At 34.7% G+C, this 27377-nt stretch overlaps 1 protein-coding gene across 2 annotated transcripts in view; it reads left to right on the top strand.

Annotated features, from left to right (window-relative positions):
- The window catches only part of B3GALT1 (beta-1,3-galactosyltransferase 1), a 494130-nt gene that overhangs the window by 160607 nt on the left and 306146 nt on the right, over positions 1-27377 (top strand). The window lies entirely within an intron of this gene.

A 27377-nucleotide genomic window follows, 5' to 3' on the forward strand; every position in this document is an offset into this window, starting at 1 on the left:
CTTTACAAATAGATATGATTCCCTCCCCACCCCCGCCAAACATGAAAGGTAGAGGTGAGAGGCATTTCAGTGATGGGGACCACATATGCCTAAATCTGCCAAATGTCTTTCTTCTGTAGACTCAATTTCTTCTTTAATACAAATGCCATTGTTTACACTCACATTCTTCTAACTTATGTTGCCTAAACTGATAGTAAATTAGTTTTGTGCCATATAGGACCCAAGAGTAGGAGGTCAACAAATACTTATTAAAGAAAAAATGCCAATAGCAGCTTGACTTGAGTGGACCAAGGAATGGCATAAGTGAGGCCGGACATGATTGGTAGTCATACTAAGCAGGGTGTCAAGTTCCAGAATAAGGAATTTTGACTTGGTTTTGAAGGTTTCTGAAAATGGTAATGAGAAGATAAATGTGGGTTTTGAAGAAGAAAATCAGCCAACAGTAAAGAAGATGGATTAAAGAGAAGAGGAACAAGAAATGCAATTAGCATGCTAATTAGCTAATTACCACAAGAGGAAACCTGGACTAGGCTGTTGGCAGTGAAAAGAAAAAGAAAGTAGAAGATAAGAGCAAAGTTTTTCAGCTCAATTAGAGTGATATTGATTGATCACCTACTAAGTGCCAATCACTGTTCTAGGCCACTGGGACATCAGTGAACAAAATGGAGCATATATTCTATCTGGAAAACAAGCATAAGGAGCAATAACTAATACATATAATAAGGAATGTATATTATTACATATCATTGGAAATTTTAAATGCTATAGAAAAATAAAAATCTGAGCAGAGTGAAGGGGGTAGGGGCAGCAGTTTGCAATATTACATAGGATAGTCAGGGGAAGAAGCCTCACTGAGAAGGAGCAAAGGTTTGAGGAAGGTGAGTGAGGCAGTACCCTGAGGGAAGAGCCTTTCAGGCAGAAGGAAAAGGAAGGGCAAAGACCCTAAAGTGGGGATGTGCTGCTAATATCCACATTTTGAATTTAAAATCTATCCCTTGGCAAGATGCTCAATTGTACCAATTACCAATTACTGAAATGGGGGATTTTGCTGCAGGAAAGAATCTTCTTGCTTTGCAGTGCTGCTTCAGGCCAAATTGGATTATATTTCAAAAGGACAAAAGAAATAGAAGAGTGAATTAAGGAGTCAGCCTTGGGCCATGCCCATAGTTAAAGTCAGTGGGAGAAAATAAAGGACATAGAAGTCAAAGAGAAGCCAGAATCTCATTTGTTCCTTATAGCTGATTAAAGAGGGCTTGGCTAAGAAAAGGAGACTCCCAGATGCCAAATGTTGTAAAAAGATTAAGGGAGAATACAGATTACAGAAACAAAAAAAACAGTGGGGTTGAGAAAAGAGGTGTTGGGGTTATGAAGGCCATTGATGACCCAAGAGAGAGCAGTTTCAGTTGATTGAGAGCACAGTTTTATGAAATGCTCATCTAGTCATGTTGCCTATATGAAGAACAATGGAAAATCTGTGCTGTTAAGAATGAGTAGTATCCTAGACAGGTTGATTATCAACAATCCATTAAAGATATTTTAATAATGTTTTGAAATCTATCTTTGATAAAAAGTGTTGACAACTTTGAGAGAGTAAAATGAAATGTGTTAGGCTTCAAACTGAGGATGTATGCAACTTCTCTTTACCCCTTTGCTCTTCCCTTCTGCTCTGATTTTTAACAAGGCACAAGGCACAATATTGACATGTTAAAGAAGTCTCCACATACTGGGGTTGGGTAACGTTGCAGTATTGATCAGTTTGCAGAAATTCTCTGGACTGGGGCACCTGGGTGGCTCAGTCCATTAAGCGTTGGACTCTTGATGTCGGCTCCGGTCATGATCTCACGGTTTGTGGAATTGAACCCCTTGTCAGACTCTTCGCTGACAGCATGGAACCTGCTTGGGATTTTCTCCTTCCTTCTTCTCCCTCTCTCTCTCCCTGCCCCTTCCCCCACTCACATGCTTTCTAATTCCCCTCCCCACCTCTCAAAATAAATAAATAAGCATAAAAAAAAAAAAAGAAATTCTCTGGCCTGAAGTATAGTTTTTTCAGGTCATCACCAAAGCTTGTATTTTATTAATGTATCAACTCAAGTCTTTTTCTAGCACATAGAAACATATGGTTATCCTAGAGTTAAGAGTGGAACCTGTCATTATTTGGTAGCAAAATAGCAAAATAGCTCCCTTAAAGTTCATACAAATTAAAACATAGCAATAATAGCTCCCTTAAAGTTCATACAAATTAAAACATAGCAATAAATAACCTGGGTGGCTCAAGTGGTTGAGCATCAAACTTCAGCCCAGTCATGATCTCACAGTTCATGAGTTTGAGCCCCACATGGGGCTCAACACAGAGCCTGCTTTGGATCCTCTGTCCCCTTCTCTATGCTTCTGCCTGACTTGCGCTCTCTCTCATTCTTTCAAAAATAAATAAACATTAAAACAATTTTTCAAAAAACAAAACAAAAATAACAACAACAAAAAACATAGCAATAAATAAATAGCACTCAGTTAAGCGTCTGACTCTTGATTTTGGCTCAGGTCATGATCTCATGGGTTTGTGAGTTCAAGGCCTGCCTAGGGCTACACACTGACAATGTGGAACCTGCATGGGATTCTGTCTCCCCCTCTCTCTCTCTGCTCCTTCCTGGCTCATTCTCTCTCTCAAAATAAATAAATAATTTAAAACATTTAAAAAAAACCAAAAAATAAAACATCACAATAAATAATGACTCAATATACTTCTATTTAGAATGTCAATAACAAAATGTATAGAAGTCAGGGATTTATAAAATTGGTACATTCAACCATGCTTCCTGCTTCTTGTGCTATGACCTAGAATTCACTTTTTAAAACATCTTTTTTGTGTTATGTAGTGAATCTATCAGGAAAAAGGGCTTTGAAAGCAGTAGGATATTAGCCATTTAAAGACTGGAAAAACATCTAAATATAAGAAAAGGGATAGACTTGTCATTCCAGAAAACAAATAGGGAAAGTATGTTAAAATTGATGTGATAGGTCATGGAGATTATTTGGAATTTCAGGATTGATGGTAAGGAAATTTCTGGAGATCAGATTCATATTTAAGGTCAGTCTCTTTGCCCTTATTCTCTTCTTGCCTCTTCCTTCTAGATTCCCATCATTCTCCCCCTATTAAAACAGGATCCTGCTCAGGAAAGGATCCACTGTCACAGTCTTTTATAACTTCCTATGAATTTAAATCAGTGTGTTACTTCTCCCATGTGTATTCACATTTTATTTTCTTAATGTTTATTTATTTTGAGAGAGAGCATGTGAGCAGAGAAGAGGAGAGAGAGAGAGGAAGAGAGAAAATCCCAAGCAGGCTCTGCATGGTAAGTGAAGGGCCCCACTCAGGACTCCATCTCATGAACCATGAGATCATGCCCTGACATGAAATCAAGTCAGATGCCCAACAGTCTGAGCCACCCAGGTGCCCCATATTTACACTTTATTTTTATTTTATTTTATTTTTTTTAAATTTTTAATGTTTTTTATTTATTTTTGAGAGAGAGAGAGACAGAGCATTAGGGGGGAGGAACAGAGAGAGGGAGACACAGAATCCTTAACAGGCTCCAGGTTGTGAGCTGTCAGCACAGAGCCTGCTGTGGGGCTCAAACTCATGAACCATGAGATCATGACTTGAGCCAAAGGCAGACACTTAAATGGGCCACCCAAGCACCCCACCCCCACCCCATAGTTGCATTTTTAAAAAAATGTTTATTTATTTATTTTGAGAGCATGAGCACACATGCACCTGCGTGAGGGGGGTGGGGCAGAGAGAATCCCAAGCAAGCTCTGCACTATCAGCATGGAGCTCTACGCAGGGCTCGATCCCACCAACCCTGAGATCATAACCTGAGCCAAGATCAAGAGTCTGATGCTTAACAACTGAGTCACCCACGCACCCTGGTAGTTGCATTGTTAAATATATTTTCTTTTTGCTGGCAATTTATAGTAAAGGAACTGTGTAGTTCCCATAATTGCAACATGATGAGATTCTCATTGCTTCTAATTAACCTGCCTTTTTCTTTCTCAACTCCACAATTAATTTGGCTAAATTGGTTAGCAAACAAAAAAAATGTAACTACACTAGCTGCATGTTGCTTTTACTGTGGACTGTTTGGTACTTCCATTGTGTTTCACATGAGAAAAATCTTAAAGTCTAGATTTTATATTCTGTGATAAAAATCACCACTTTGTCCTTGAAGGCATTGTCTCAGAAATGATTTTTTAAAAGATAGCACTATTGGTTTCATTTCTGGGAAGAGAAAAACATCAGTCAGAGTAGTAGTAAAATAGTAATCTAGTACATTTGGTATTATGAGACTCAAGGATTTTGCAATAAAATGAAATCTTTACTGAAGAAAAATTGGCATATTTTGTTAAGAGGAAGAGAGTTGAATTGCTATATTTGACTGCAAATCTGGCAACACTAGAAGTAGTTACTTAGAAGTAAAAGTTTTCCTAAAGCTTTTTATTTGAATTAGTTATTGTAATTTCATCAATAACAGAATTCTTAATTTTTACAAGCACAGAAGTATGCATAGGTTTTTTTAATCCTGTAATATCCCCAAATACTTAAGACATGTGCTTTATAGAAACAGAGTGTCAAAAGTTCAGAAATAACAGAAGTAAAACCAATGAATTACCAAAGTAGTAATTAGTACAAGTTTATTGTGCACACACCAAAAATTTTGCAAACTGGAAGCCTTCAAAGCAAAGTGTGGAATGAGGCTCAGGAGCGTATTGTTATAAAGCAATTCATATAGTGAGAAAGCAGTGACTGTTTATTCTTGACAGTGATTAGTTATAATGTTAGGATTTTCTTAAACAATAAGGAATTCGTCAGTGGTTACCTCACTATCTACCTTGAGAAATAGTATAAAATTTGCTTATGATTTCCAGAGGCAGAAGGAAGAAATGATCCAGGTCAAGTTCATCTTGTGAAATAAGCTAAATAAAGCTTTGCTTATGTGACTGAACTGGTTTTGGCTGCCCAGGAAATCTTCAAGGTTCATCTGTTGTTTTGATTATAACAAATCCCACTTTTGGTTATTCTCTCAGCAGGCTAAGAATATGACTAAGCAGTATAGCAGTATTTTGGTTACTACCATTGATGTAGTCAGACTGAAGAATCACATGTCAGTGTTTGCATTCATCAGGCCAGAGGGCCTTGTAACCACAGGATTCATCATTTGTGTGATTATTGTTGATTTGATCTAGTTGTCTGATCCTGATGAACACCATTTGGCATGTGATTGACTGACAACAGGCTTTTAAGACCCTCAAGGCAATACAGTGCACTAGAGAGGTCTATATGGTGACTATAAGAAGAAAAATAGCCAAGGATTAAAAAATTCACTGGAGGACAGCTTCTCATGAGCCAAGATTTAACCAGTTAAGTGTTTCAAGTAGGTTATAATTTAAGTTATTTACGTAGGCACAACGTGATGTGTTAGCAAACATCCTTGTGCTTACTTAGGACAGGATGAATATTGAGGATGCTTAATTTTAGGAGATGGTGTTGTGGGTGAGCTTCCACCTAAATTAGGTGGAATATATGAGATGAACAATCAGGTAATTCAATGAGAGGTGTTTTTATGGAAACAAAAGAGAAACACAGCTTAATAGTTTGAACAATTTATAAGTTTCTGAGTTTGGGAACCAGCCAGTTGAGATTTCCGTATACGGGATTCTAAAGCATCCTTAGATACAGTGAGAGCAAGCAGGGACAATCTGACAGATTTTCCTGGTTTGCAGTGTGAATGTGTCTGATGATCTTTCTGAGGGTCTACATAGCAACAGGCATGAAGATGGTCCACACATCCGCTGGGGTGGTGATTTCTCAGGAGTTTATATCAAGTTGTCCAGCTTTAGCTTGCGTGACTTCAAGAAAAAGATAGTTTTAGTTTCATAGTGATTCCAAATCTTAAGAATGGGAGAAAACTGGAAATGTTAGTTTGAAAAATTCTAGCCAAATATTAGAGGAAACTAAAGGAATTCAGGACCCAATCCAGTTTATGGGTAGAAAACAAAACCTCAAAAACATTAACAGCACTAGGATCTGATACCCACAAAAATGTATTACTGAAATATAATTTTTCTCTCTATAATCATCCCCATTTCCTTCAAAGATAACCACAGTAAGACTAATTTGTTTGCAAACTAATTCTGATTTCAATAAACTTGGCCTGGTTATTTACCAAAGTGTAGCAAGAACAGTCGTTGGCCATATAGTTCTTTTGTTTTTTTAAAGTTTATTTATTTATTTTGAGAAGAAGGGTGGGGGCAGAGAGCAAGGGAGAGAGAGAATCCCAAGCAGACTGCACACCCAGTGCAGAGCCTGCTGTGGGGCTCAACTTCATGACCATAAGACTGAGATCATGACCTGAGCTGAAATCAAGAGTCAGATGCTTAACAGACTGAGCCAACAGATGTCCAAACCATATAGTTCTTTTAAAAAATTTCTTTGATGTTTATTTATTCTTGAGACAGAGAAAGAGCATAAACAGGAGAGGGTCAGAGAGAGGAAGACACACAGTCTGAAGCAGGCTCCAGGCTCCGAGCTTTCAGCACAGAGCCTGACGCAGGGCTCAAACTCAGACTGTGAGATCATGACCTGAGCTGAAGTCAGATGCTTAACCAACTGAGCCACCCAGGTGCCCCCATATAGTTCTTCTAAATGTGCTTTGCTGGGCCTTTTCATAGGGTATCTCAGATTAGACTTTCAAAAGCCTTTCAAGGTTAGGAAGCCAAGCCAAGGATTTGTCTTTGAATTCAAAGAATCAACTATAGCAATAACTTGTGAGTGACAAAAGAGCCATGGTTAAAGAGCCATAGTTAAAGATCTGGTGAGAGTTCACACACATACACACACACACACACACACACACACACACACACACACACACACAATGTTGACAAGTAAGTTTGTTTTTTGTGTGTGTGCGATTTATAATATTTTAAGTTAATAGCTGGAATTATGACTAAAAACATATCAATTTTTAAGGAATTTATATAAAAATTTAACTTACTTATTTTAATGATATATGTCCCATATAAATATGATCTAAGAAGGTTAAACATTACTTGTTATTTGACAATGTTCCCCATGAAATTTAATATATCAAGTTTAAATAAACTAACTTTTCTTTTTTTAAATTTCATTCAGATATGATTTGAGGAGGTTTAAATGTCAAAAGATTTTTTTTAATGTCAAAAGATTTAAAATACTTGATCAAATAGTATCATAAGTCTCTGTGAGACAACACTTCATTATCCATTCAACTCAAAAGTGAACTTAAAAGATGTCAGAGGCAAATACAAAGTTACATGGTTATACAACTAGTATGTACAATTATTGAATTTAACTCCATTAATGGAGAAGATTCTGGGTTTTTCTTTACGAAAACCAGGACCTGACAAAGACAACATGAAGCACAGGGAATTATTTTCATAAGACACAGAATCTTTGTTTCCTAGTCAGAGTACATTAAAGGTAAAAAAAAATCTTTGTTTATAATTTCTTATTAAGATCAACTGATGATCTAAAGCAAACTTTGTCATTTTAAAGGAGAGAAGCAAATTATAATTTTGCACCAGTATTCTTTTGATATTAAAAGTACCCCCCTTCTTTTTTTTTTTACCTTGTTAACATAAATGTATTCCAATCTTAGCTTGACTACATATAAAATTCCTTTCTGAAGATTTCTTTTTCACAAACCTACAATTTTCTGTATCCATTCAGCTGTTGTCCTATCTTTTCTTATTCTGGAACAATTATATTACTTTAGGACAAAATTACTTTCTTTTGTCCTTTACAAAAAACCAAAAACATTCCATGTCCTTCATATCTTTTCTTACCCCTCCAAAATTCTATTTTCCTTACCCACTTTTCATATTCAGTCATTTTCTTTTATCCTTATTACTTCTAGTAGTTTTAATTACATATATTAATTAAAATTCTAATCTCCTAGAATCCTTAATGCCTAGTGAAAACTAAAAAGTAAGCAGTTGTGGACTGGCAAATTTATAATTACATTTCATAATTTCTAAAAGTATATTCTTCCTCATAGTAAATTTTTTGGTGTGGCACAAAACATGTTTATTAATAGACCCAAATATCTGTTGTCTCTCTAAAAATTAAAAAGCCAAAAGATGAACTTATGTTTATTATTTAATGTTTTTCTTACTTGGAAATTATTTAGGTATTCAATGAATATTCATTATTTAGTTTAACTTAGTATCAACTTTTATTTGCATTTATTTAAATTAATTGGTTTTAACAGTTATGTTTGGGTTAGACATTGAATAGCTAACTGTTACATTAAGTAACTTTTCTTGTTGACCAATTTTGAAGAACTAGAGATACCCTGAGCTTATTGGATTAGTAAAACTAGGTAGAAAAAGTTGTATGTTTGCATTACATTTAATATTTACAACTCTCAAGACATTCCTGTTTTTATTAAACCACAAACTTAAACTAGCTTTTATTTGTCAAAGATTATCCCAGATCATTTACACTTGAAAAACGTTTGGGTTAGTTTCTGTATTTCTGGGAATTATAGGAGTACTTAATTTTTTATAAGTGCTTGTTTTTCTTTAAGCCAATTAAATTGATCTCCTTACAAATTAGTTTTGGCAATATCCAGAGTTTGAAAAATATCACATATTTACAACATACATCAGGTGGCCCAAGTTACGGTTACCTGCTCAAATGGCCAAAGAGATTTTCCTGAAGACTTTTTATTTGCACGCTGCAAGGATCCTTTTAAAGCTATTTTCAAAGTAATTTTGTCTATTAGAAGCTTTTAAACACCAATCAAAGAATGCACTCCATTGCCTCTAAGAAGTTTGGAATCCTCTTTTTTGAGGATGCCTCTTAAGGTGCACTTATCTAAGTTAAAGTTTCTCCAATATGGCTACTACAGTTCCCAAAGCTCCTACAATTTCCAAAAACACACAAGATCCTGGACCATAGACCAGGTTGAACCCATCTCTGCCTTAAGATTCCCTAAGTCATCTTAACTACGAGGGGCCTTGTTTTCTAACAATTGTTCCAAAACACAGGGAATCATGTATTTTTCCTCCTTTTGAAAAGAATAGGACAAAGAAGCTTTATTAAGCAAAATATGGATATGCACAATAAAGTCAGAGAGCTCAAAAGGCAAAGAGAGCAGTACTGGGATCCAAGAGAGATTTATTCTCAAAACCAGGGTTAGTAAGAAAGCAGTGAGCTCAGCAAGCTCTGTAGGTATAGCACCTGTTTGTTTACAGGCCTTGGAGTCATTAGGCATCTTCTTTGGATCCTACGTCTGATGCCATGGCATGCCAAAAGTTTAGAAATAATAGAAGTAAAACCAGTGAACCACCAAAGTAGTAATTTGTACAAGTTTATTGTGCACACACCAAGAAGATAATTTGCAAACTGGCAGCCCCACAGACCAAAATGTGGGATGAGGCTCAGGGGAATATTGTTATAAAGCAATTTATGTAGTGAGAAAGCAGCAACTGCTTATTCTTCACAATGATTGGTTATAATAGTAGAATTTTCTTAAATGATAGGGGATTGGTCAGTGGTTACTTCATATCAACCTTGAGAAACAGTTTAAGTTTTGCTTATGATTTCCAGAGGAATAAGCAAGAAATGACCCAGGTCAAGTTAGTCTTATGAAATAAGATAAATTAGGCTTTGCTTGTATGACTAACTGGTTTTGTCTGACCAAAGGATTGTCGAGGTTAATCTCCATTTGTTTTTAATTTTCACAGGAGTAATAGGGAAAATAAAATAAACATCTCAAAACTCTATATTAAAAGATGAAAGAAATTATGTTTTCCCTTCCCCTGCAAAGAGCAGCACAAGAAAAATTTGGGTGGAAAAATAAGTGAACCAAGTGAGAATGCATGACTGGCTTGGAACCTGGAGATACCTTAGTTAAATTCACTTATCTGCCCTACTACTAGAGTAGTTTAAGTAAAATCTTGGGGATGGTGGGAAAGGAGTAAGGTGGGGGGAGGGGGAGAAAGGGAGAGGGAGGGAGGGAGAGAGAGTGAGAAAACTAAGAAAGAAAGAAAGAAAGAAAGGGCAAGAAAAGGCAAGAAAGAACGTGTGTGTGTGTGTGTGTGTGTGTGTGTGTGTGTGTAAAAAATAGTCTAAAAGACAGGTACAAAAACAAGCTCAGAGGGAAGAATTTGAGTTCCAAGTAGAGGAAGATATTTGATAATCTTTCAAGCTTATGGTTTGACACCACCAATGGCTTTTGTTGCTTTGGAAACATCATTTCACCTTCTTGCATCTGAATTTTTCTGGGAAAAACATCCACTTAATGTCACAGTAGCCTCACAGGAACAATTTAATAGTCCCTGTTAAAAGCTTGTATGAACTCTCAGGACTGAAGATGCAGTTTTGCAAAGGCATTCGCAGCCTCTGTCAATCTTAATTTAACAGATTGAGAATTTGATTGTTTTATTACCAAACCATCAGTTGCACAGAATAGAAGGCAAGAACAATTCTTTACAAATTGTTAAAATGCTAGTTAAATAATGACCAGAAAATTGCAAATTGACCTTCTTTAGTGGCATTTCTAAAAGATGGCTTCAATACGCCCAGTTTTATTTCCTTACTCTAAATGATAGCTCATCAGACAAAGTTCCCATGTTGTGCCATTGATGGGATCTTTGGAGAAAATTCCTTTCCTCTATATTTGTTTTATGAGTTGTGGCATCTTCTCTTGGTTTGACCATATCTGGAGGATCTGGCTATATTCATCATAAGAGTAACTGCAAGCATTTGAGTTCTGTTCCACACTAGGACCCCAGACAGAACTTAACTTAGGAGGAGCAAAACATGCCCATTTTATGCTTGTTATAAAAGCAAGAGTCACAGCTTCATTTTTGTGAGCATCAGTAATTCTTTAATACATTGCTAGCACATGGGTCTTAAAATGAATATGACTGACAATCCCTTGACTAATGTTATTGGAATTTTCAATTCACTTGCTGATTCTAACTTATTCCTGGGGTAAGAGTAGAAAAATCTTGCAAAGAATGATTCATAGGAAGATTGATCCCAGTGAGGTAATTATAGGCTCTTTAATAATAGTTGATTGTTTGAACCACAATTCTTTACTGATGATAGGTCTATCATACTATCTGGAATAGTGAAACTATTAGTTATCAATTCCTAAAGTAGAATAATAGGACACCCTTTAAAAAATGACATTTAAGTAGCCACTGAGGTAAACAACTTTATAACATATTTTAATAAATTAAAATGCAGTGATTATAAAATTATTGTCCTTTTAAATAATTTTATAAGATATTATGTCATAGAAGTAAATGAAATGGGCTTTGAGTTTACAACAGTAGCAAACCTCTTAAAGTGGATATTTAGGCTGATTTTTTTCTGATAATATATCTGTTATGTATAAATGAAAGCAAATACAATATTTATTAACTCAAAATTCAAAAATATTTACATTGATTTTACTTTAAGTTGTAATTTCTATCATAGTTTAGTAAAAGTAATACATAATGCAGCTAATAACTATTTCTAGTTTTCAAACCTCAAGTTTTGTTTTTCCATATAAGCTTTTAAATATGCTAAAAATAATTTCATGATTTTACCTTGAAGTTCAAACTTTTAAGCAATAAATTAAAATAAAAAACACCAATACCTTTTATTTACAAAACAAAATCAATGTTTTAAACATGTGTGAAACAGTTTATAGTTGCCTCTTAGTTGTAATGTAAATATAAGATTGATTAGATCTATTCCAAATTTGGAAACCTTTTGCTCCTAAAGACAACTCTCCAAAATATTAATTCACTCATCTACAGCAGCAAAAGAATGTCAGTAAGGTTGAGCCACTAGTGTGCTACTCTTGCAGTAATTACATACCTTGGACTTTACCTTGAAGTACTTGCTTATTTGTTGGAATTTAGCCTTCAAAGTAGTGTTGAGTTTGAGATGAGTACACAAATGAATTACATATGGCATTTATAGCAAGGCTCTAGAGTCTCATTTCCTCTCTAAATTCTTAAAGTGTTAAATCCTTTGAAGTTTTAAGCATAAAGTAAAATAAAACTTGTAAACTAGTAAAATAAACTTGTCTTATATCACTTGTACATTCCATTTTTCTTACAATAGATGCAAAAGACATTGGACTATAGATGATTCACTCATTCATTCATTCAAGGAACATTTACTAAAAAGTCTCTTTTATGTTAGGCAGTGAACAAGGTGGTGAAAGCTTCCAATTTAGTAGTAGAGATACACACTGAACAACACATTTCACCCATCTATCCACAGATGCAATTATGAGAAATACTGCAAAGGAAAGAACAGGAGGTGAGTGCATTTAAGAGAATGCCTTACCATAAAAGGGTCATGAAAATCCAGGAGTAAGGTAGTTAAAGGGAAGGGGAACATCCTGGAAAAAGCAATCGGAATGTTCAAGGGATGTATTCATTAAGATATTTTCTGAACAAAAATGGACAAAACCAAAGGACTATAAATGTAATTGAATAAGATTTTAATTACTGCTTTATAACATATATTTTCAGATATTTTTAAAGTTAAGATTTTTGACATACTGTCCACTAAAACTTCTTAAATTTTTCTTCACAATCCTTCTTCCTCCCCAACCTCATGGATTAACTCAACTGTTACATAAGTATTTAAAGGAGTGAATAGATCTGATGAGTGTTCATGAGCGATTATTTGTGAAAAATTTATGGGTGTGTATACTTCAAGATCTGCAGAGTATCTACCTGCCATGAAGTTTCCTTTCACCTATTACCCGGGCTACTGCTGGTTCCTAAATACCTGCAAAAAGTAAAAAAGCTTACTGCTAAGTTTTAATATGTTAAATTATTTAAAGCTTCCAATAGCTGCTGTATTTGTGTGATAATGTCAAAATACAGTAGCTTGGCTATGAAAACTCTTTATAGTAAATGTGATCTCCAACCTACGCTTCTAGCACGTTCCCCTTTATTTCATGAACACAGTCTGTGCTTTGGCCAAAGTAGTTCATTTACTTTTCCCCTAATGGCACCCTAAGTTATCTCACTTCCAAGATATTTCCTCCATCTAAAGTGCCCCCTCCCAATTTCTATTCTTCAAAAGCCTACTCGATCTTCATAATATCATCACTGACCACTCCACTCCAGAGTACTTTTTTTTATCTGAATTCCAATTTAGAAATCATACAAATTCTCTAATAACATTCTATATTCCTGGATGCCCTTGTGGTTGGTAACCCAAAACTGAATTGGCTTCTTTGTGTTAAAATTTCAAGTGCACTTTGTTTTCATTATTTTGTACATAGATTCCATTTCCATAGCTGTCCTATATTCTAGGATGGTTTTTCTTTAAATCTTTGAGGTCAGGGTGCTTTTCCCATATTCAGCGTTCAGTAAATGCATGCTGCTGGGTTGATGAAAAAGAGCAGAGTTATCAATAACCACCAAGCAAAAGAACTACTGAATCTTCATCATCAGGAACTTTCTGGCTCCCGGGATTAATACGCAGTGGGTACAATTCCATAACAGATTAATTGCCAGCAATCATGAAGAAGTTAAAATAGTCTCAGAATTTAAAAGCTATACTTGAATCATAATGAAGTTTCTTAATTTTGTGCCAAGCCCACAGATTGAGTGCCTGGTATTGTTTAGCTGGCCTTATTTACTTAGTGATAATCATTTCCTGAGATGGTGTAGAACACTGAATTAGAATGGATATAAGTCTAGCCTAGAATCCATATCCTACTATTAGTTATAAGTAGCTCAATATTAGATATTGTAAGTGACTATATGTCAACTGTGAAGGTAAGCACTAGCTAGTTTTTAGGATCTCAAATCATCTCAAATTTAAAGGTCAATTTTTTTCTGTTTTCACTGATTGCTTTTCATGCAGAGGCAAATTATAGGACTATTACAGGACTATACAGATACCTCTTTTCTTTTAAACTGTTGAAAAAGAAAAATATAGAGGGGAGCCTGAGTGGCTCAGTCAGTTAAGTGTCAGACTTCGGCTCAGGTCCTGATCTCGCAGTTTGTGAATTCAAGCCCCACATCGGACTATGCTGACAGTTCAGAGCATGCAACCTGCTTTGTATTCTGTGACTCCCTCTCTCTCTGCCCCTCCTTGCTCAGCTCTGTCTCTTTCTGTCTTTCAAAAAATAAATAAATGTTAAAAAAAATTAAAAAATATATAGGAAGAAAATCGCTTATCAGAAAGGAATAGGTTACTTCAATTTCCATTGATAGCTGGATGGTTAATTAAATTAAGGTACAATAGGGTGCCTGGGTGGCTCACTTGGTTGAGTGTCCAACTTCAGCTCAGGTCATGATCTCACAGTTCATGGGTCTGAGCGCCGCGTTGGGCTCTGTGGCTGACAGCTCAGAACCTGGAGCCTGCTTTGGATTCTGTGTCTCATCTCTCTCTGCCCCTCCCCTGCTCATGCTCTGTCTCTCCCTCTCTGTCAAAAATAGATAAGTATAAAAAAAATAAAAAATGAAATATGCTTAATTTAAAAAAATAAATAAATTAAAGGTACATTTACTAAATGTAGAATTGTTAAATTGTAAATATTAATTTACTAACAATACATTTATTAAATGTTACTATGCAACATAATGCATATAGCCATAAAAAGGAGTATATATTTCTTTATATACTGATATATAGAGATCTCCAAATATATGAAGTGAACAAGCAAGAGACAGATCAGTGTGCAGGATATGCTGCCATCTGTATAAATGTAATAAAAAGGAATATGGGTAGATCTACATATATGTGAAAAGAATATATCAGGAAGAGCATACAATAGGCTGATCATTCTTATGACTCTGGAGGAGAGGGGAGATTGTTAAAATGAAAAAATGAGAGACAGTCTTTTTGCTGAATACACTTTGTATTTTCTAAATGTTGAACCATGTGACTGCCTTAACTACTAAAAAATAAATAATATTCAGAAATTTAGTTTTAGTAATGTACTATGTGTGATAATCATGGAATTACAGAATATTTATTATAGTGTTATTTTACTTTTTTATTTATTTATTTTTTAATTTTTTTTAACGTTTTATTTATTTTTGAGACAGAGAGAGACAGAGCATGAACGGGGGAGGGGCAGAGAGAGAGGGAGACACAGAATCTGAAGCAGGCTCCAGGCTCTGAGCCATCAGCCCAGAGCCCGACGTGGGGTTTGAACTCACGGACCGCGAGATCGTGACCTGAGCTGAAGTCGGACGCTTAACCAACTGAGCCACCCAGGCACCCCTATAGTGTTATTTTAATAAGACATTAAAAACAACACATGATAGAATGTAGTTAATTATTATATTCATTCATTTATTAAAAATAACGAACAAATATATAGAAAATAAAAACTGCAATAGATTAAGAATCTACGTGATTTTAGATAGACCAAAAATATTTTTGCATATTTGTTTTTAATTTAGAGAGTCATCTAAATGTTAGGAAACAATTATTGCTGAATGGTAGGTTTTCCTTTTTCAACTCTTCTGTACTTTCTTAATTTTCTACATAAATTATATGTTGAGGAAAAAAGTTATCTGAAAAGAAAGGAACAATGAATGACATGAAAAACACAAGACAATAAGATAGACTTGAATATTAATAAAATGAACATTTTTTTAAGTGTATTTATTTTGAGAGAGAGAAAGACAGAGAACACAATCAGGGGAGGTGCAGACAGAGCGGGAGAGAGAGAATCCCAAGCAGGCTCTAGACAGTAATTGCAGAACCCAGTGCAGGGGTCGATCTGAACCATGAGATCATAACCTGAGCCGGAATCAAGAGTCAGATCCCTCTCCGACTGAGCCACCCAGGCATCCCCAAAATGAACATTTTTTAACTTACTACCTTTACTAATGCAACATGTGTTTCTTATTGAGAACCCATCATTGTACACCAAAAAGATACAGTGCTAAACACAAAAGACAAAGTCCCTTCTATGGTTGAGCTCACATTTTGACAAGACAGAGATAGAAAAATAAACATAAGATATGTTAGCAAATGATAGGTACCATGAAGACAAATGAAGCAGGATAGAGGGCAAGTTGTTAAATGAATGACATACTTTGAATTAAAAGTGCAGTTGGAAATAGAAGGTAAGACAACAAGAATCCTTTTCTCATTCCCAGCATTAGGTGAAAAGATTTTAATATTTCAACTATTAAATATGATGTTTCTACAGATACTTATCTAGAAAATTTTTATTGGTTGTAGGGTATCCTTTATATTCCTAGTGTTCTATAAATTGTTATCATGAATAAATTTTGAATTTTATCAAAATTTTTATATATTCTTTGAGATAATCATGCTTTTCTTCTTTATTCCATCACTCTGGTAAAATGCATGAAATAATTTTCAAATGTTAAACCAAAAATATTCCTGGAATAAACCCATTTTGGTTTAATTATATTTATTATATAAACTTAAATAATATTTTATGAATATAGAGGATTATAGATGCAAAGTTGTATTTTAAATTTTTTAAGTTTATTTATTTTGAGAGAGACAGAGAAAGCATGAGTGGGGGAGGGGCAGAGAGAGATGGAGAGAGTGAATCTCAAGCAGGCTCCACACTGCCAGCACAGAGCCCAATGTGGGGCTTGAACTCATGAAAGTGGGAGATCATGACCTGAGCTGAAACCAAGAGTCAGGCGCTTAACTGAACCACCCAGCCTTCCCACAAAGTTGCATTTTATATCCATAGAAATCTGTGTGTGTTATTTATATAAATATATATACTTGCATAATTTTTAAGTATATTTATATTCGGTGGGAAAAATTGTGTACAATTCCTATTATTTCTTTAAATGTTTGAAAGAATTCACAGACTATCTATGGCACATTCTTGCTAAAAGTAAGTAAATAAATAATGTGGGATCTTTTCAAACCTACAGATGTAACTACCAATTCACAGAAAATTTAGGGGATTCAGGAACAAGTTAAATGACACCTGAAGAAGTAATCAGCCATATATAAAATAGCAGAAAATTTAAAGGATAAATGACCTGGTTTTTTCATCATATCTAAAGGTAAAAGTTGAAATCTTTCTATCACAACTTCTATTTCAAGTAGTACTTTCTATTGCCTGGTACAGAAAGGGAAAAATGAAAGGTGGAGTAGTTAGTTACAAATGCAAGCGTAAGCCATATTTGAGTTTTAATTTTTTTCCTTTTTTTAATTTTCAATTTTTTTAAATCTATTTAAACTCAAGTTAGTTAACATACAGTGTAGTATTGGTTTCAGTAATAGAACCCAGTGATTAATCACTGACATATAACACCCAGTGCTCATCCCAACAAGTGTGGTCCTGAATGTCCATCATCCATGTAGCCCATCCCCTCCACCCTTGGGTTTTAATTTGAACAAATCAACTGCAGGAGACATTTTGAGACATTGTGGAAACTTGAACATCAACAAGCTGTTATTAAAACTGAATTATCTGTAATATATAGGCTTATCATAATATTATTTTTTATCTTTGTGTATATTGGAAATGTCTATCATACAGTTCAGTGTTTCATAAAAAAAAAGAATAAAAAGGTATCGTCAGCTTACAAATGTACAGTTTTTGCTCCACTCTTATTTCTACTGCTGCTATAAAATAATATACCTGTTTCCCTACTGTACATGGTTTATTTTAAAGTTTGAGAAATTTTTCAAAATTGGTATGTATTTCACTAGCTACTTTTTAAAGAGATTTGCTACATTTTAGAAAGAATACCAATTATATGTTTTTGTAAAAGAAAAATAAATATTTGGAACCAAATGAGCAAACTTATGGCAGTTTTAAAAAATATTTATTTTTGAACATTAGAGGATTGTCGACCAGTAACAGTTCCCTGTAGTGAACAAGAACAAGGACTGTTTTTTCTCTTTTCTTTCTGCCTTCCAATCTCTCTTTAATGTGTCCTATTGAAAGAATCTAATTGGAAGCCATGGGGGAAAGGAGAAATAAAGTTCAGAGTCCCAGCACCAGCTTCACAGAGCCAAGTGTAAATGAGTAAATTTGAGACCGAGTTATAATAATGATAACTGGAAAGCAGAGTATCTGTTATTTTATGTGGTAAATTTTGATCTAGTATTATTTTTTGTTACTTGTAGTCAAATTATGTAAACTGTATAGAATAGTGACTAATAATGTAGACTTTTAATTTTATTTTATTCAATTATTCATTTTTATTATTATTTTGAGAGAGAGGGAGGGAGTATATGAGCAGGGAAGAGAGAGAGAGGGAGGGAGGGAGGGAGAGAGACAAAGAGAGAGGGAGAATCCCAAGCAGGCTCCACGCCCTGCAGAGAGCCCCACACAGGGCTTGATTCCAAGCACTTGGGATCATGACCTGAGTTGAAATCAAGAGTTGGATACTCAACCGACTGAGCCACCCAGCCACCCCGGATGTAAACTTTTTAAAAGCAGCTAAATCCTGGCTCCTACTTGTGCAAATGTGGGTAAATTACTGAAACTTTCCAAGCCACTGTCTTTTCATCCATAACATTGGTATATAATAATCATATCTACTTTATGAAGTAGTTTCTTTACCCTTGTGAAGAAAAGGTGAAGGGTAAATGAGTAGCCTGGTCACATATGCAAACTGCTATAATTTTTTAATAATCATCATCTTGCTATCATTATCATCATTGTGATTTATAAACTTTAAAATACACCAAAAGTTTATTTTTAAAAGTGAGTATGAATATTCTGATAATTTCGTAACTGATTTACCATTTTTGATATAGTCATTCTACAAATTATCACTTTTAATGATATTGCATTTAATAACCAAAATAATACTGAGGAGAAAAATAATTGTCTTCAGCTTGAGTTAATCTAATATAGCTGGGAAAACCCAGAGATACAAAAGAGATTTTCTTCTGGAGGTAAGAAGATAACTAGATTTAGCCAGATACCTATGGATTTGATGTACATATCTACTTCAAATGTTATTATTTCCTTTAGTATGTTTAAGGCCAATCAGGCATCTTAAAAGAGACAGTTGACATGGAGAAGGTGCTCTCTTCAGATTGTCTTCATGTTCATGTTGGAGTTTACAAAGGAATCCGTAGCCACGTGCCACTGACTAGGGTTAGTTAACACAGTCCTACTGATGAAGCATTAGCTGAGCACTCATCTGCTTATAGTGAAGCATAAATCAAAATGCTGAAAAGTGCCTCTGCCAACAGGTTAATGCCTCAAGGATGATGTGCAGCTCTTCATTGTCTTTGTACTGGATACAAAGCCACCTCCATTCTTGTTCATTAGGATGGAATATTGACATTATCTTTGTTTTCGATCTTACTACCTTCAATTACTTTATTTTTCTAGGGAAATTAAGCCCTCATAAAGCAAGTTTCCCTCAAAATTTTCTTCTAAAATGCATGGTGTATTTGCTTTAGATTTCAGATGTTCTTTGGGACGTATTTATCTCGTGAATCTGCTCAACCTTTCTTGGGAATCAAAATTTTTTTTATTATAAAATAACTTTTATGCTATATGGTTAAAGAATTTTCTAGTCGTGGGATGCCTGGGTGGCTCAGTCAGTTAAGCATCTGACTCTTGATATCAGCTCAGGTCATGATCTCATGGTTCGGGAGATTGAGCCTGGCGTCAGGCTCCAAGCTAATGGCAAGGAGCCTGCATGCTGCTTTCTCTCTCCCTCTCTCTCACTTGCTCTCTCTCTCTTGTCTCTTTCTCTTTCTCTCTCTCTCTCTTTCAAAGTAAATTAATAAAAATTAAAAAAAAAAAGAACATTCTAGTCAACAAGTGACTTTTAAAAACCAACTTTACTAGGTCACAAGACCAACTACATAAATTTCCCACGTCTGCCTATATATGTGTTTAACATATTCTAGTAATTCCTATTCTGAAGCAAAGTTAGGCAGAATGGATTTTATCTTCTATTAACCATTAATTTAAATCATATTTGCCCATTTATGGTTTTTCCCTTTCATCCTATTATGACCACCCTATTTAGTTGCTGTGATACTCTACAGAGGTAGAAGATTCTGTTTAATTATGCTGAAAAAAATCCAATGTAATTTTTTTCTATCTCCAAGGGACATTTGTTGTCAACCTTCTTTCTTCTGGCAGGCCCTTATTTCTTGTTTGGACTGATACAAGAACTTCTTTAATGATTGCCTTCGTGGTGTCTTGCTACTTTCTACACCATCCTCAATATTTCTGCGTATGAAAGTTCTCTAAGACATAAATTTGATTTTTAAATTTTTTTTTGCTTATAATTTTTCAGTGCTTCCATAGTACCTTCAGAATTAATTTTAAACTTTCCTGTGACATACAAGGCCAGGCTGATCACTCTAATCTTGAATTCTGACCAAAGTATCCGAATAAGCTTAAATTCTTAATCTGTAATTAGGTAGCTGGGTCACCTTTGGCAAGTCATTTAATCTCTGTGGGCCTCTGTTTTCTCATTTGTGAAATGTTGGAAATAATAGTACTGTTAATGAAGAAGGCATTATTGTTGAAGAGATTGAAATGAGTTAACATATGTAAACTGCTTAGAACAGTGACTGGCATGAAGTAGAAACTATATAACTTCAGCTATTATTATTTTGTTGTTGCTGTTAGTTTTTTTTTTGAGTTTATTTATTTTGAGAGAGAGAGAGAAAGTGTGAGCGGGGGAGGGTCAGAGAGAAGAGAGAGTGAGAATCCCAAGCAGGCTCTCTACCTGACAGTGTGGCTCCCGATGTGAGACTCAAACCAATGAACTGTGAGATCATGACCTGAGCCGAAGTTGGACGTTCAACCAACTGAAACACTCAGGTGCCCCACTGTTACTTTTTAAAACATTTTTCTTATAACAGCATTACCAAGCCCATGTACAAACACATGTTATACTGCAGCCACAATGATCTGATCATACTCAGAGTGCTCCTTTGTCTATCTCTATAACTTTCTTTTGCTCTTCAAGATTTATTTCATTTTTCAGTCTTGTGACCATTCCTCATATGGGTTACCTGTTTGTCATAGATGCCATCCACTTACTTACTTATTAAAATTTACTTTTTTAGTAATCTCTACACCCAATTTAGGGCTCGAACTCATGACTCTGAGATCAAGAGTTACATGCTTTACTGAGTGAGCCAGGCAGATGTCCCCATATTTAGTTAAACATATAAAATTTAACCTTCTTGACTATCTGCATTACAAGATTATAAATAGTTTGAAGACAGAAATTTGTTGTTTTAGATATTTTAAAATCTATGTACCATGAACTGGACAGAGGCCAATATATATTAAGTGCTTGATAAATAATTGAACATTTGTCTTTTGTGAAACAGAGACAAAGATGAGATCAAGTATGTGAAGGATGGTATGTTTGTAGACAAAACGGAAAAAAATAAAAAAATTTCCTCAAATGAATTTTCTTACCTTTGCTTAAACATGATGCCATCACTTTCTGCACTGAGATGATATCAATGTTTTTACTGCACATTTAGAGGGAAATCAGATTATACAATATATAGAAGCTACCTTTCCCTTCAGAGATAACAGATTAGTAACAGCAACAGGTCACCTACTGAGCAAGCTTTTGTACTTTCTAAAGGAAATGCTGTTTCTTTATAGGAGTTACAAGAAAATCTTCTCAAAGGAAAACCGTTTTCGGTCTGGAAAGAGTTAAAAATACAGCAAATTTTATACTAACATGATACTACTGTTAACCAGTTCTAGCCAGTGGGTGTACTGCCCATATAATCAAGAAGTGCTCTTCTGAAGTTTTATATGCACTTTTTATTTTCTGTTTTATAAGTAAGCCTCTTACTTTTTCATTGATTTCCGTTATAGTGAGAAGAGCAGTGGTCCAGAAATAACCCATGAATTACATTATCTAATTTAATTAAGGTGAACTGGAAATTTCTCTAAAGATTTAACAGTCACCAGGCAACTAAAAATGAAACTTTAAACTAGCTCTGTAGTGGACATAAACTTCTTCCATTTACCATCATTATCCACTTTTACATTCCTTGACAGGAATTTATGAATAATTCTACAGGCTCCTCCATGCTGGATTTACATAAGCAAAACAGGCATTTCAAAATGTTAGTCTATTGCTTAGTCCCAAACAGTTTTAGAAGAAAATCGTTATCTTTAATTTTATGAAGCATACCTCTGATTGTGTGACACTCAAGTCTATAGAAACTATTTTATTATAACAATATAATCTAATTTGATCCAAGTATCTGCGAACTCTCCTTGCCATGGGGTTTACTGGTCAGAGGATTCAATGTGCTTTCATCAATAGAATTTTGATCCTAAGTGACTTTGCATGGAAAGAGAAGTTCCTGGGGCAGGGAGAAAGGTTATGGCTGTAAGAAGAGAAAAATCAGGCATTAACTATTTTCCTTCAAGTGCATCATACTACGAAACACTGGGAAATCCTAACAAATGGAAAGTAAGAAATTGATTGATTGGATGTAAATCATGAGATTTTGTTCTGGATTTTCATCTGAATATAACAGACACCCAGCTTTCAAACAGGGATAAAACATTGTAAAAACACAAGTTGCTGTCGGTATCAGTTACTGACTGCTGAATTCTTACCAATCATTTGCTTTCTGTTACCTAGATAGAGCAAATATTCAATATTCAGTAGTTACTCGCTTCATCTCTGTCACATTTTACCCTAATTTCCCAAAGATTTTTCTTTGCTCATTCAGTTATTCTTTAAATCAGTTTGTACCTGTATTTCTTGTAAGGCTCCAAACTGCATGTGTAAGGGTCTAGTAAATTCAATATCTTTCATTATTATAAGCCTTTTGCTGGGAAGAATAAAGTGAGTAGTGTGAATTTGCATTAAGCTTAAGAAAATGATTTTCCATTTGCTGGTTTGAATAAGTAAATAGGAGTCAGCTAAATTGGTTAGAATATGGTGCTAATGAGATTAAAATTGCAGGTTTGATTCCCATATAAGGCAATTAGTGTTATATGGAAGAAAGCTATTCAAAGGCCATAATTTTGATCCCCAGTGGAATTCTTATGAAACAGGACCCAGGATATGAGTTGTAAAGCAAGATTTTCTCCTTGGGTTAAAAAAAATAAGATAGAAAAAGTTAAAATAATTTAGAGCATGCAGTTTGTCAACTGGACAATAGTATCATCATTTTATATAAGTCTACATATCAGCATTTAAGTGGACACTTAAGTGGAGTATGGACTTAGTTGATTTCTCCCTTAGCTCTGCACCATTAAAATCGCTTAGCATCAGTGGGAATACTGAGCACAGAGTAGAACTGCAGAATGCAAAGAATAATTGAGAGATGGCCCCCTGCTAGAGCAATTATTAAGACTTATTCCTTAATTGCTATATATGTTCTCTCGAACTGAGTAATACCAACTTGGAAAATATTTATATTTTTATTAGATACATATACTGAGATGAGCATTTATATTAAATGTTATTTTACCTTGTTTGTTTCTGATACGGCAAATCTTAGCTAATCAACATGGATATTGTGAGTACATTTTATATGTGCCATATGTTTTCTGCATATTAGCCAGCTGTTGGGATATTAACAGTAAAATTGAAAAACCTAACCTCATTTTAGGCTTGTTATGAATATATTAAATTAGCCTTCAATTATTTGATTTTTAAGTTAAAACTCAATAGCTTTATTTTAACAGAAATATGTGGTCACTGTAGGGAATTTGGAAAATATGTAAAATTTCAACTAAAATGGATATATGATGTATTCATAATCCCAGCCAGTAAACACAATTATTTCCTTTTATGTTTCTTTTCCTTTTATGCAAAAAAAGTATCAATATGAAAAATAGAATGAAATATAGATGCAAACTATAGCCTGGTTTTTCCCCCCACTTTCCTATCAGTCATTTTTCAGAAACACTACTTTAATGACTATATAGGACTTTAATGACTATATAGGGCTTTAATGACTTAGGGCTTAAATTATATACTGTAATTTTAACTATTACCCAACCTTAGGATTTATCATTGTTCATATTTTTTCGTTATTTGAAATAATGCTTTAGTGAACATTTTTGTTTATAAATCTGGCCAATGTAGATGAGAGAGTCTACATTGGTTCTTTAGATAGTCTTAGGACTGAGGTTATTGGATAAATGGTTTGAATATTTTCAAGTCTTTTATCACAGATTGCCAAATTTCTTCTCTCCCCCCTAAATTACCCCAGTTGATCCTACCACCATTAGAATACAAGGGTGCTCAATTCTTCAGTCTTACCACATCTACTGTTTCAGTTTTAAAATCATTAATTGCTACAATTTTGTGTAATTCCTAGAATCTACTTCCTATGTCCTTTATTTTTAGGCCAATTCATGTTTTAAAAGATATGTAATTCATGTATATTTATTTCATTGCACCAAAAACATGGAGGTATTACTTAGAAAGATCTATTCTACCCATAAAGCAACATTAGTTTTTTGTAAATTGATGAATATAGATAAATTATAGATCAGATATATGTATGAGAGTTTTAAAAGAGAAAATTATTTAAATGTTGACCCAGATATATTAAGTATTATTAACATGGCCATTGTACCACAAAATTGAGAGATTGTAATGTGACTTCTGCCATAAGATTTCTAGAAAGGAAGCAGCAACCTAACTTTTATGAGATGAACTTTTGGTATTTTTACTAAAGAGTAGAGTATTTGAAAATACTCAGCCTCTTGGAGGATAGGTCTGAAAAATCTATTAAGATTCCTTGAGAGGGCAAACTACACGTACAAATTCTTTTCAGAGTTAGTCAATCACATTTCTCAACCTCAGAAGAGGTTTGCCTCTATCCCCAGTTTTGCTCGCTTGTGATGAAAAGCATACTCCGTTAAAAGTACGTAATTAGCAGATTCACAAACCTTCCAGATGTCTCTATTGTTCATAGTCATACTCCAAGATGTTCATGAAAATTTCAGTGTTGGGGTGATCTTTCACTATCCAAAGATATATTTGATCAAGGAAGAAAGATTACCCAGTTCCCCAGTGTTTCTTGTGTATTACATTCTCAAATTAAAATATTTTGCCAGTTAGAAATTTTTTAGCATTTCTTTCAAATGAAAACATATTTTTAGAATCAGAAGTAGGAAAACAGTACAAAAAAAAAAAAGGATTAAGCCTTACCTGATCTCTCTGAATTCAAAATGGAATGTTTCCATCAATTGTTATTAGTGTGAGATTTTAAATGTTTTCCAATGCTTTTCAGATTAAAGAATAGAGTTCACTGGAGGTCTTGAGGTGTGCTTCTGCATTCCCCACAGTATGTATAGTGAAAGTACTATAAAGCAGGAAAGTACTTTCAAGTAGGAAGAACTCCATAAGTATTTGAGGGAGATTATCAATATAGGATTAGCCCAGAGCTTAATGGTAACTTGGAATGTTCATGTTCGTTCTTCCCTTGGCCCTTCCTCCTCTTACATGCTATTGAATACTCCTGACTCCTGACTCCTGACTCACAGCCCCTACCATCCTGTGAGCACTCAGACACCACACCTCTTCTGTTCCCCTCCCCCAGCCTGAATCCTATCTGAATTTAATTTCATTCATAGTTCCATGCTATTAAAACTGAGATTGTTTTAGACTTTTAGAAAAAACATCTTAATGTCCAAAGACTGATTTCTATAATAGGAATAAAAAAAATTATTAGATCTTTATTTTGAGAGAGAGAGAGAGACAGAGACAGACAGACAGACAGACAGACAGTGTGCCAGCAGGGGAGGAACCAGAGAGGGAGGGAGACACAGCACCTGAAGCAGGCTCCAGGCTGAGCTGTCAGCACACAGCCTGATGCGGGGTTCAAATTCACAAACTGTGAGATCATGACCTGAGCTGAAGGATGCTTAACTGAGCCACCCAGGCGCCCTGGGAATTATAATCTTGTAGTCAAAGATATATTTTGGATCAATACTTCAAATCACACCAATTATAAAAAGGCTCACTCTTATCCTCTAGTCATTCAATTCTACTCAAGAACAACCACTGTTAGAAGTTTCTTGTGTATCATTCCGAATACATCCCATATTAATTGTTTAACTTGTTAGCAGGATATTAATTAAAAAAATTTCATTTTTAGAGAGATTATGTTGAGTTTTCAGTTTTTAGAATGGCTAATTCATGAACATTTTTTGAAAGTTAAGTACAAAATAGTGTACAGAGAAAGTACTTGCCCATCCTTCTCGATACTCCATCAGCCAGTTCTCCCAGAGGACAAATACTTTTCACCAGTTTCTCACAGGAATGTGTGTATATCAAGCCAAAATAGACACACCAGCAGCACCTTGCATTTGTTCCCGTAGACAGTGTATTTTGGAGGACTTTTTATATCAGTAAGTATAAAATGATGTCATTTTTAAACAGCTATGTAGCATTCTATTGGGTGTGTATATTCTAGTCTATACTGATAGACATCAAGGCTATTTGCAAACATTGGATATTACCAAAAATGCTGCAGTGAATTTCCATGTTCATATGCTATTTCCCATATGTAAAAATATATACAAAGGATACATTATTAGGGGAATTCCTAGGTAAACTAGTAGGTGCATTTTCAATTGGCAAATGTCGCCAAATTGTCCACCATGACACCTTATGCCAATTGTACTACCACCTCCACACATCTCTATGACATTGCCTGTTTCTTCAGACACTGAACAACTCTGGATTATCAATGGTTTGACATTTGTCAGCATTAGAGAAAGGAATTCATGTTTTGCTATGATTTGTTTCAGCGTATTTTCCTTGTTGCTTGCTGTATTGGAATTGTATTACCAAGTTTTTCAGTCTACGTTTTATTTAGCAAAATATTAAGAACATTTCCCACTTATTAAATATTACTTATAAACATTTTCAAATAAGCATATTACTTTGAAATAATTTTAAATTTACAGAAGCATTGCAATGATAGCACATTTGTCTTTTGCTCCTCATTCATTTATTTAGTCATTAATTGTATCATTATGGACTCATGTATGTTTCACATCTTAGGATATAATCAATCCAACACTAAAGTATTATTTTTTTTTACTCAAAAATTTCCAAATTTAGCCATTGGGGCCTTTTTCAGGTTGGCTCCTATGTCCCTCTGACATAGCCTAAACCTTTTGTTAGTTGAGCACATCCTTATTTTCTAATACAAGATGCTCCAGGATCATCTTGTATTTTCCTAGCCCCGGCCTTGAAACCATCATTTCTCCATTTCCTTCAATGGAGGGTACTATCTAATAATGAAGTCTAGTCAGAATATATTTGTTGCTGCTAGTGTTAGTGATTCAAGGCCCTCTCACTGGACCAAATAAAGTAATATATGTATGTGTGTCTATGTATGTGTA

The sequence above is a fragment of the Acinonyx jubatus genome, chromosome C1 (assembly GCF_027475565.1).
Source record: "Acinonyx jubatus isolate Ajub_Pintada_27869175 chromosome C1, VMU_Ajub_asm_v1.0, whole genome shotgun sequence".
In the NCBI taxonomy this organism is placed as follows: domain Eukaryota; kingdom Metazoa; phylum Chordata; class Mammalia; order Carnivora; family Felidae; genus Acinonyx; species Acinonyx jubatus.